Here is a 10,625-nt window from a genome sequence, read left to right on the forward strand (position 1 = left end):
TCTGGCGGTAGCTGGCAATCTTTGGTGTTCTGGGCCTATAAGCCATCAGTCTAATCTACTGTGTCCTCACTTGGACTTCTCTCCCTGTGTGTGTGTGTGTGTGTCTCTTCCTCTCTTCTTATAAGGACTCCAGTCCTACTGGATTAGAGGCCCACCCTACTCCAGCATGACCTCATTTTAACTTAACCCATTACATCTGTACTGATGCTATTTCCAAATAAGGTCACATTCTGAGCTTCTGGGAGGGGCATGGATTTGGTGGGACACTATTCAACCAGTGTGGATGTGTATGGTTTCACCGAAGGTTATGAAGATGCCAGTGAATTAGGTTCTGCTTTCTGAAGGTCTGGCCAGGAGAAGGATGTGCTGATAAACACTGCTTGTCTGTGTGTGTTGGGTGGGGCACAGTAGGGGGTGGCGAAAGCTCAGGTCACAGTCCCAGAAGAGAAGCACCACCAACCCCTGAGGCCACGTGGGGGACCAGGCAGATGCATGCTGGCTGCCTCCTGCTGAGCTCTTCTCTTCTTGGAGAGTTCACTTCAAGGATGGATGGAGCGAAAATAGGTCGTGTTTTCATAAAAACACCTGGAAGCATAACTTTTTGATTGTAAGTTTCCAACCCAACGTTCAGAAGCTTGGCCACAATTTTCACTTTTTGCTCAGAAGATTGCCTCGGTCCGGGGAGAGGGAGGAAGAGAAGAAAGGGTTGAAAAGAGGCCGCCTTATACCCTTGTTTGCCTTGAGAGCTCTTAGAAGACGGAGTACATCTCAAGAACCCCTCCAACCTCCAATGAGTGACTGTGATCAATGGTACTCTCCCAGTGACCTTCATGGGGGTCTCCTAGCCCAGGATACATAGACAGAGGCTGGAAGACAGTGCTCCTGCTGTCTCTACTGGTTCCCACGGCACCATGCCCAGCTGGGCTGCTCCTCTGTTGCCAGCTGCCATGTACCTTGAAGTGATGCTGAACTATGCTATCACATTATCGTGTGGGTTTGGGATGCTTCAGTGCTGTTAACGACATCATCCTCGCTCCCTCAATGTATCCTTTCCTCTAGAATAGAAGTGATTATTCAGACACTCAAAGATTATTTTGCAGTTGGCCAGAAGGGCATCTCTGCTCCCATCTTGGGCTCGCCGTTCGGGCTTAGCTTTGGCTGGGCACTGGTCTTTCAGAAATGCACTGCACGACCTTTTGTTTCCCTCCTGTTATTAGGGCTAATCTCTGTGACCTGAATTATGTCCCCAGCTGGATGGGGTCTGTAGGAAATGGGCATTGTGTTTTTCTTGTAACTCAGAGACCCCCTCCTTCTGACCTACAGATTAGAAGGTTAATTGAGATTTCTGTTTATATTCTAATCTCCACGTCTAATGTGTCCTAAATCTTGATCTCTTTTAGCTGAGCGGCGCTTAATTACTTTTCCAGAGGTAAAGCTTGATGTTTTCAGGATGAATTGCAGGGCAAGAATGTCCCTGATAAGCCCAAGATGGCAGAAAACAAGGATGATTGATGCGGGGTGGTATTATGGAGGCAACTCAGGCAAAGGCGTCTTGAATTCCAGCCTCGTAAGAACTGATCGTTTTCATCTCTCTCAAGTCTTTTGTGAATCGTTTCACGTTGATTTTGGTTTCGACTTTGCATGTGCCACTTACCAGAAGAATAGGATTTTTAAAAATAAATCGTTTAGATGCAAATGGATTTTTTTTCCAAAGATTAAACAATTAGCAAATAAAAAACAGTGCAGATGTGCACTGTTTAGATATTTGGAGGAACAGTTCTGCTGTTGTTTTTTCATTTTTACCAGCTTTGAGCATTGAGCGTTCCTGGGGGCACTGCCGGCTGGAGGGCAGGGAAGCAGAGTGGTTAGAATACAGGCTCTGGCGTCAGTCCAACCCTGGCTCAAGTCCCAGGGTGAATATCAACCAGCTGGTCATCCTGGCCCAGTAGTTAACGCCTTCAGTCTCTGTTACCTTATCTATAGAAGGCCTGGCTAAAGCTATGGGGTCCTTGTGAAGCCCAGATGACAGAGCACAGGCAAAGCACTGGGCACAGTGCCTGCCAATGGGAGGTGCTCATGCCATTGTGGAGTGGTGATGGTGGTGGTATTGGTGGTAGAGGTGATCGTCATGGTGATGTGAGAATTGAGACAATGGTGATGATGGGGATGTTGGCATGACAGTGATGGTGATGATGATGATGGTAATGATGACGATGTTGGCAATGATGAAGGTGATGGCAATGATGATGGTGATGGTAATGATGATGGTGGTGATGGTGATGATGGAGGTAATGGTGGTGTTGGGCATAGTGATGTGATGGTGGTGGTGATGACAGAGATGGTGAAGTGATGGTGGTGGCAGTGATGGTGATGACGGTAGTGATGATAATGGTGATGATGGGATGGTGATGTGATGATGGTGATGATGCTGATGGGGATGTGATGATAGTGATGACGTATTTAACATCTGCACAGGAGCTTGAATTAGATCATAGGCTGCCATTTTGACTTCTAATATTTATCAGTATAAATATCATCTTTCCAACTGATGATTTAAGGATAGATCACTTTTTACAAGTAGATTTTTACACCTCCCACTGTATATAGCATACATCTGGGATATAATATTTGCCATTTGTTTGAAACTTTGGTGCTCCCACTGTGATTCTATTTTCCTTAGGCCTCTTGCTTTTCTCAATCCTACCATGCTGGAATCTCTAAAGATAACCCTGAGCTTAGGCCATCTTTGAGGGGTAGTCATACATATTGAGTGACCCCACGTAAGAAGTAGAAAAGGAGAGTTCCTTTTGGGGAAGAGTACATGGGCTGTGTTTGACTCACCGCTTTCTGAAGCTGACCCCCTCCTGTCGAATGGTTAGAGTTTTGACCCCCTCAGTATCTGCAAACCCTTGTTTGATTGGGTCCTTCTTACTGTGGGTTGATTGAGGCTCTTTGAAAGCAATCTATATTAATGTGGTGTACAAATTGGTCCATCATGAAAGTCACATTAGTTCTGCACTGCAGTAGTGGACAGGTGGACCCTTGCCTCCTTCCTGAGTCCACTGGGCAGCCCCAGGCCATGCACAGCCTGTTCCCCCCTCTCCCTCGGCCCCCTCTGCACCCTTATCGCTTGTACTCCCCCACCCCTGCCATCTGCTCACCAACATGTCCTTTGTCAGAAGCCTGAGCGCAGCTCTGATGTCCAGAGACAGCTCAGCTGCTGGGAACATGGGGCGTTGATTGAGTACATCTTGGGGGAATACATTTTTCTTTTCTTTTTTAAGAAAAATGATTTATCAACAGTATTGAAGGGAATGCGAAGAGGAGAAAATCAGGATTAAACAGTCTGTTTTCATTCTCTCCATCTTCACCAGATTCTAGCCCGCAGGCCCTCCATTGTCTCTCGTGGCAGAGGACAAACAGGACCACAATATCTTGCAGTTCCCCCCGCCGAGAGGTCTCTCTCCGCTCCACTCGGTCAGGCTGGGCTCGCCTCGCCTCATGATTTGCTTGACAGCAGAATGTCAAGCCAAATGATGTCATGCGTGTCTTGGAGCTGAGGCCACTGTGTTGTGAAGAAGCCCAGGGAGGGGAGGAGAAGGCTTCTCAGCTGCCCCTGCAGACCCCCCTGCAGAACACGGGACAAGAGAGCCGGTGAGACCAGCAGAAGGACTACCCAGCCACGGACTGGTGGGAAATAACCAGTAGTTGACATGGTTTGTTAGGGAGCAACTCATAACTGAAACATATGGTAATATTTCCTTCTTCCTATTTCTATGTGTGCTTATCACTTCCATCGCTGCCTCTTTTTTTTTTTCTTGATAGAAATACTAGAAATACAGGAAGAATTTTTCTAGCATTAAAAACCTTAAAAGAAGCATCATAGTAGATGCTACTTTGCTTTGCTTATGTATTAATACTCCACATTGTCCCAGAGAAGGTTTAAAGAGGCTTACAAAAATACATAGACTTTGGTAAGGTAAAAATAAATAATTTGGGGAAAGTGGGGCAAAGAATACACAAGGACACAGAAATATGACAACACTGGAGGCTGGGTCACCGTGAAACACAGTGAGTGGCTGATGTCAGCGTTCCTCTGATAATAAACCTACCTCATCCCACGTCTTCTGGGAATCCCCACACCAGATGAAATCCCACTGTTCCAGGTCTTGTTCCTTTTGTCCTGTGAGTTATTTACGTGTTTGCCTCTTGTGCTGGATAGAAAATTACTTGAGGACAGAAATGATGACTTATTCTCATCCAGAGAGCCTGACAAAATTATCCAGTATATTGGCTATGATCAATAGTTTTTATTAGAATAAATGGAATTAAAATCAACATCTAAACAGTTGACGGATTCCTGCTTCTGCTTTTCTCATTGAGCTTCACGGCAAACACGTGTTTTCACGTGAAGGTGAGATGTAATTCAGGTCCAAGCTCTGTTTTCCAGTTTCTAGCCTATCATCTCAGGTCCAGCGCAACCCTCCTATTATGTTCAAAGATGTTGTTTCAAATTATCTTATGCACAGTCGCACGGCCAGTGTCTGCTGCCCTTATTTTTCTGGCAGATTGATTAAGCACAACAGTAATACTGTGTCTCACCCATTTTAGGACGTATGTGTTTTTCCCTGTTCTACCATCTCCAAAATGGGGGTGTCTCTCATAGCTGACGGAGTGGCATTGTTTAATTGCCAGTATTTTTTCTGTTTTCTTTCTTAATGGCACGCAAAATAATGGTGTCATATAAATGACGGCTGCTTGAGATTCATGAAATGCTGTCATGACTCACACTTGTCGACTGTTTATTATAGGCCGGGCATCACTCTAAGTTTTTGAACTAGTTGAAACTGCATTGCAAGCCTACGTCATATATTCATTTCATCCCTACTTTACAGATGACCATGCCTCAGGCTGGGAGAGGAGAAGGAATTTCTTACCTTTGCTAGGTCACCAAGCTGATATGGCTCAGCAAGAGGTTGACCTGAGGGAAGCCATATTGTAGAAAAGAAACCATATTGTAACCTTGAATGACCTCTGACTAACTAACTCAGCTGGATCTGCACCCTCCAGGAGATGTACATGCTCTGTAGATTTTGTGGCCCCTCCCAGCTGCTGTAAGTTGATAACTTTGTTCTTTTGAGTTCCTTAGGAATGTGAAGACCCCAGAGCAGAGAGACTATGCTGATAGCCATCATCAATGACAACTGAAAGATCATGGGATAGGGCATTGTTCTGGTCTCTGATGCCTATCTAGTAAAACAAAAGACTATCAAGAACTAAGACCAGATGACTCCCCCACGTGGAGACCAGCCCCTGTATAACTGGCCTGAAGTCTTTGTTCTGGAAGATGGGTCTTTTGGACATTGGTTGGCCATCTTCCCCCTTGCTAGCAAGCTGTAATAAAGAAACTCTTTCTCTCCTATCACCTTGCCTCCTGGCTATTGGCATGTCTTGTGGCCCATAGAAGACCCTCCTTGGGCAGTAACAAAGCTGGGACATGTCAAGGCTGAGATTTGAACCTAGGCTCCCTGTCTTCAGACCCCAGGCCGTAAATAGGAGTTTTGATCAAAATCACCTCACTCTGCATTTTTCTCAGGAATTTATTGTATCCGTGGCCTCGCCCATCTCATTGAAATGCTACACAAGCTCAATGGTGCGGCAAGAAATGAAATGCAGTTGTAACCTGGATATAATAAGATGTTTGTAAGCCTTGTGTAACTAGATTATCCACTTGGGGCACAGAAAAACTTTATGAAATCAGAATTTGATGTTAGGCCTGATAAGTAAATGGCAAACAATAGGATATGTTGGAGCGTATGAGGAAGCCATTTGGTGTAAAACTAATTCAGCCCAAACTTGTTTTTCCAAAAGGGCCTGATGTGGCCGTTGAGCGTGCATTGTATATCTACTTAAGAATTTACTATGTCCCAAAGACAAGAACTATGCTCTTAAAGATAAGGATGTAACTTCCCCTATATTGGGGTTTCCTTAAGGATAAGCATCTTTCCCTAAACTAAGGATTGATCACCGACCTGCTGTGTTCACCTTGTGACCACTCACCTTGAGGCCACTGACCTAATGTGTTCACTGAATCGCTGTGCCGGCAAAGCAATCTTGTGACTATTGTAAAAGGGACATTCCAATCATACATGATACACACTCTTTGATGGTATATAACCGTTATGTACACCTCACTTCTTTGGAGAACTCCATCCCTTTGTGAAAGGATACTCCTTGGCTATATGGCCCTCAGACCTGGCTCAAAATAAACTCATCCCAATTTTGATTTATAGATTGGTTATGGATTATTTGAGTCAACAGGCTATTAGGTCATTATGACATGACTTGGACTCTTTCTAAGGTGAGAAAGAAGACCCCATGGTAAAGACTAGAACGTGGTCCTCTGCAATCTCTTATGCACTCTAAGCTGGGTGCATCAGAACATTCAGATTTTGGGGTACACAAGCTGTAAGGACTGAAGGAGGCCCAGGGAGACATATCCACTCATGATTTCACATATCCACGACATCTACATTTCTCTCTGTGCCCGAGTCTCCCTGTCTGTAAAATGGGAGTGATAACGACATCAACTAGAAGGCTACTGTGAGGATTCAATGAGTAAATACACCCAAAGTCCTTGAAACGATGCCTGGCACAGAGTGAAGTGTTTGTTGTTTATTATTATTGTACAAGTTGGAATTGTGGTTCTTGCCCCTTCTCACCCCTGGACCCACCTTTGTGCTGAGTCGATCTCTGCTTCTCTGAAATCCTCAAATTCCTTTCCTCGTTGGGTCAACTCTATCTCCAACCCCCACACCCCTCGTTCTGCACCCCAACACTGACCCATTGGTGCCATTGAGGATCATTCAGCATTTTCGTGATCTCATTGGATTCTGGGGATTAAGATAAATCTATGACACAATTTGGTGTAAATTTCAGATCCTGGATTCCTGCCAGACATCAAGATCTTCAATTCCCAAATGATGGTTTGGTCTTAAAGGGAAGAGAAGGCTGGTTTTTTGTTGTTACACTAGGTGGGTGGGAAATGAAAGCAGCAGAGCAAGACTTGAATATACGTCTATTGCAGATGAAAGTAACGACAGCTATTTGCACACCGTCGTTTATGCACGCATCACATCTGTGAGCAGGAAACCCTGTGGAAGGCAGCCTCCAAGGTGGTCCCCAATGGTCTTGTCTTCTGGAATCCAAGCCCTGTGTAGTTCCCTCTCACACTGAACTGAGGCTGGTGTGTGTGATCGACAGAGCGTAGGGGGGTGAATTTGTGCCTTTGGAAGGTAGGTCATAAAGAGCACTGAGCCCCACCTTCATCTCTTGGATCAGGGACTTGGGGAAAGCAGCTGCCATGCATGAGGATGCTCTGGCAGCACTGTGGAGAGGCCCATACGCAGAGGAGCAGAGGCCTCCTGCCAACAGCCAGCACCGCTTGCTGCTATGAGAGTGAGTGGGAGACGATAAAAAATACACATTGGTCTCTGCTCCCTGGGTCCTGGCACAGAGCTCCTGAAACCCGTGTTATTTCCTATGTGATAAGAGCACTAGCAGCGTCTTTCATTCTAATATTTGGTCTCCGACTCCAGTTCCTGACAAAGGGCCCCTAAGTCCCTTGGAATTTCCTGGGTGAGAAGAGTGTGTTTTATTCTAATGAGGCAACTCTGGGTGGGCTCCTGGATGGGGGCTGGTCACTGGAAAGATCAGTCATGATTGGAAGCTTGGAATTTTCAGCCCCACCCCCCATTCTCTTGAGAACAGAGGACTGGAAATAGAATTAGTGATGGATCAAGCCTAAGCGATGAAGCGTCCATAAAAATCCCAGTAGTATGGGTTTGGAGAGCTTCTGGGTTGATGAACGCATGGAGGTGCGCATTCCGTCACACATTGCCCTACTCATCTCTTCCCTCTGGTTGTTGTCTGTATCCTTTGTCATATCCTTCTACAATAAACTGGTAAATGTAAGTAAATATTTCTTTGAGTTCTGTGAGCCACTCCAGCCAATTAATCAAACCCAAGGAGGGGGTTGTGGGATCCTCCAGTCTATGACCAGTTAGTCAGAAGCACAGGTGACAACCTGGACTCATGACTTGTGTCTGCAGTAGGGCGTGAGGAGGCAGTGTTGTAGGACTGAACCCTTAACCTATGGGGTCTGCTCCCATCTCCAGGGAGTGGTAGAATTGAGTTGAACTGTAGGACACCCCGCAGGTATCTGGAGAAATGCTTGCTGTTGGTGGTGTGGGCACCCCTCCAACCCCAAAGCACGTTGGAATGCGTGTTCTTGGTGAACCATCTTGGAAGTGGGGCTTCCAGTCCCAGCAACTGGCCAGATGACTACAGCCCTGAAACCTCCTGAGAGACCACAGACCAGGGCAGCCTTATCAAGCTGTTCCCAAATTCCTGACCCACAGGAACTGAGAGAGCTAATTCATGTTTATTACTGTTTTAAGCCATTAGATTTGGGGGTTATTTGTTACACAACAATCGATAACAAATACCACCATGAATTAATTGTCTCCAGTCTTTGTTTTGCATTAATTGAACTAACAGAAAATGTGTGACTTGGAACCCGTCAATACCTCTTCTTTGACACAGTCCTGAAGAAGTAGGAAGTTGAAAGAAATCTACTTTCTAATACAAATGTCCCTCTCTTCTCCTCATCCTCTACATGGGTCTGCTTCCTTTTAATGCATAAAGGGAAATGAGAGCAATGAGAACACCAGAAAACAGCAAGCATGGGGATCTGTGCTCAAGATAAATAAAGGCTGGGATAATCTTTCAAAGATGGCAAATTGTTCGTGGTGTATTTGTCACCATTTGTCTTCATTGAAATTTGGCTTCAGTTACTAAAAAAATATTAAAAAAAAAAAAATCTAAGCACAGAACATGGGGGCCAAGGAGAGGCTCTGGCTTGGGACACAAGAACCTCAGTATTGTTTGAATGACTGTGGGTTTTGTTATTGTCAAACACAGCACGGGAACCCAAGCCAATTCTAACAGGAAGCAAGGAAGGCGGGCCTCTGATCCACTGTGGGGTGGACAGGACGTGCGAGTCAGGGGAGGGGAGTCAGAGCCCATTCAGGGGCTGCTCTGGGACACTCCACCCTTCTCTGTGTGGTGGAGGGGACCATCCTGGTCTCGGGGTGCTGGGTCGACAGCGTTGATGAAAGTCATTCAAAGTCATTAGCTTACACGTCCAAGTCTGGTGTTTAAGACATTCCACAACTGATCCTTCTTCATCGTAAGGCCTATGTTGTTCCTGTCCATGGTCACATCTGGCTCCTACCACACTTTGTTCCTCATGTGAACATGGAACCAGGTTCTGAGGGAACCTGGGAGATGAGAACTGTCAATTCTCCCCCGCCACCCCCCGGGGCCCTTGTTAATCTCCTGCTCAGGAGCCATGCTGGACCCACACTTCTCTCTGAGGCTCACCACCTCCGGGACCCCACCTGGGGAAGACATGTGAGTGTCCTGTTCCCTGGGGGCTCCCTTCTCACCCCAGGGCTTTAGTCCTGAAGGGGGCAAGCAACGGGGACCCTCCCAGGCACCTCCTCAGGGTGCCCCACACGAGCTTCATTCTCCATCTCCTTGGAGGAAGGAATGCGGTCAACGTGGCGTCCTCCTTTATTCCCAAGGCTCTGGTTGTGTTGCGACCTCTGCGGTCTGACGTTGCTATTTATGTTCGAAGAACAGCTCTCAGACTTCCAAGAAAAACCTTTTCTCCCTCAACAGAGCCTGGGTCTTGTAAATCCAAAGTGCTTTACTTTTTAGACTGGCCTCAGCCATACAAGTACAAAAGTCTACCAGGCTCTTGAAGACCTCCAAAGTCAAGAAAATGACTTTTTCTTCTCCAGCGCAAAGCCTCAGCCATACAAACAGTAATGACAGAGAGCTATTCTTAAAGAAAAAGAAGAAGGAGATACTTCCAGTACATCAAGGTAATATTTCAAAGCATATCCCATTTCCTACATACCCAAGATTGCCCCCTCTAGCCCTCAGAGCCCTCCGGCCTCCTGGTCATCCCCAGCACCTACTCTTTCCTACCATATATGCCCGTAAATGCTCACTGTCTACTGTCTGGTCCTCCAACCCCATCTCCCCACCTGCTGGGGGAGCCTTGACAGCTGATTGGGTGGGATCCTAAATAATGAACAACAGCTCTGTCCTGGGGACTGACCACCCAGATTCACTGTGGCTGAATGACCGGAGCAGGAGGCCCAGCATTGACCTTCAGTTGGTAGACAGTGGGAGGTCAGGGGCGCCTGGGGGGGAGTTGGAGTGGTGAAGGTGGTGGGCACCGAGGGTCTGCTCCCTAAGGCTCAGGGCAGCAGCCACTTGCCAACTGAACAATTGCCGTCTTTCCACCCTTTGAAGCCTTATGGAGCATATCTGCCAAGCCCAAACCCCCTGGGGCCCGGGGCGGGCCAAGGTGGGAGGGTTCTTAGCCACGGCCACGGCATATGGGTGTGGAAGAGGAATTCCACATGTGTGCCAAGCAGTCACGCTACAGAGCTTTGTCCAAACTGAGCCAGAAACCTGGACCATGTTGGGCCAGGGAGCAACACCAGGCTCAGGAGGAGAGGCGGGTGGCCAGGGAGGGGGGAGGAATCTTT

Source organism: Equus przewalskii, chromosome 32, assembly GCF_037783145.1.
Source record: "Equus przewalskii isolate Varuska chromosome 32, EquPr2, whole genome shotgun sequence".
In the NCBI taxonomy this organism is placed as follows: domain Eukaryota; kingdom Metazoa; phylum Chordata; class Mammalia; order Perissodactyla; family Equidae; genus Equus; species Equus przewalskii.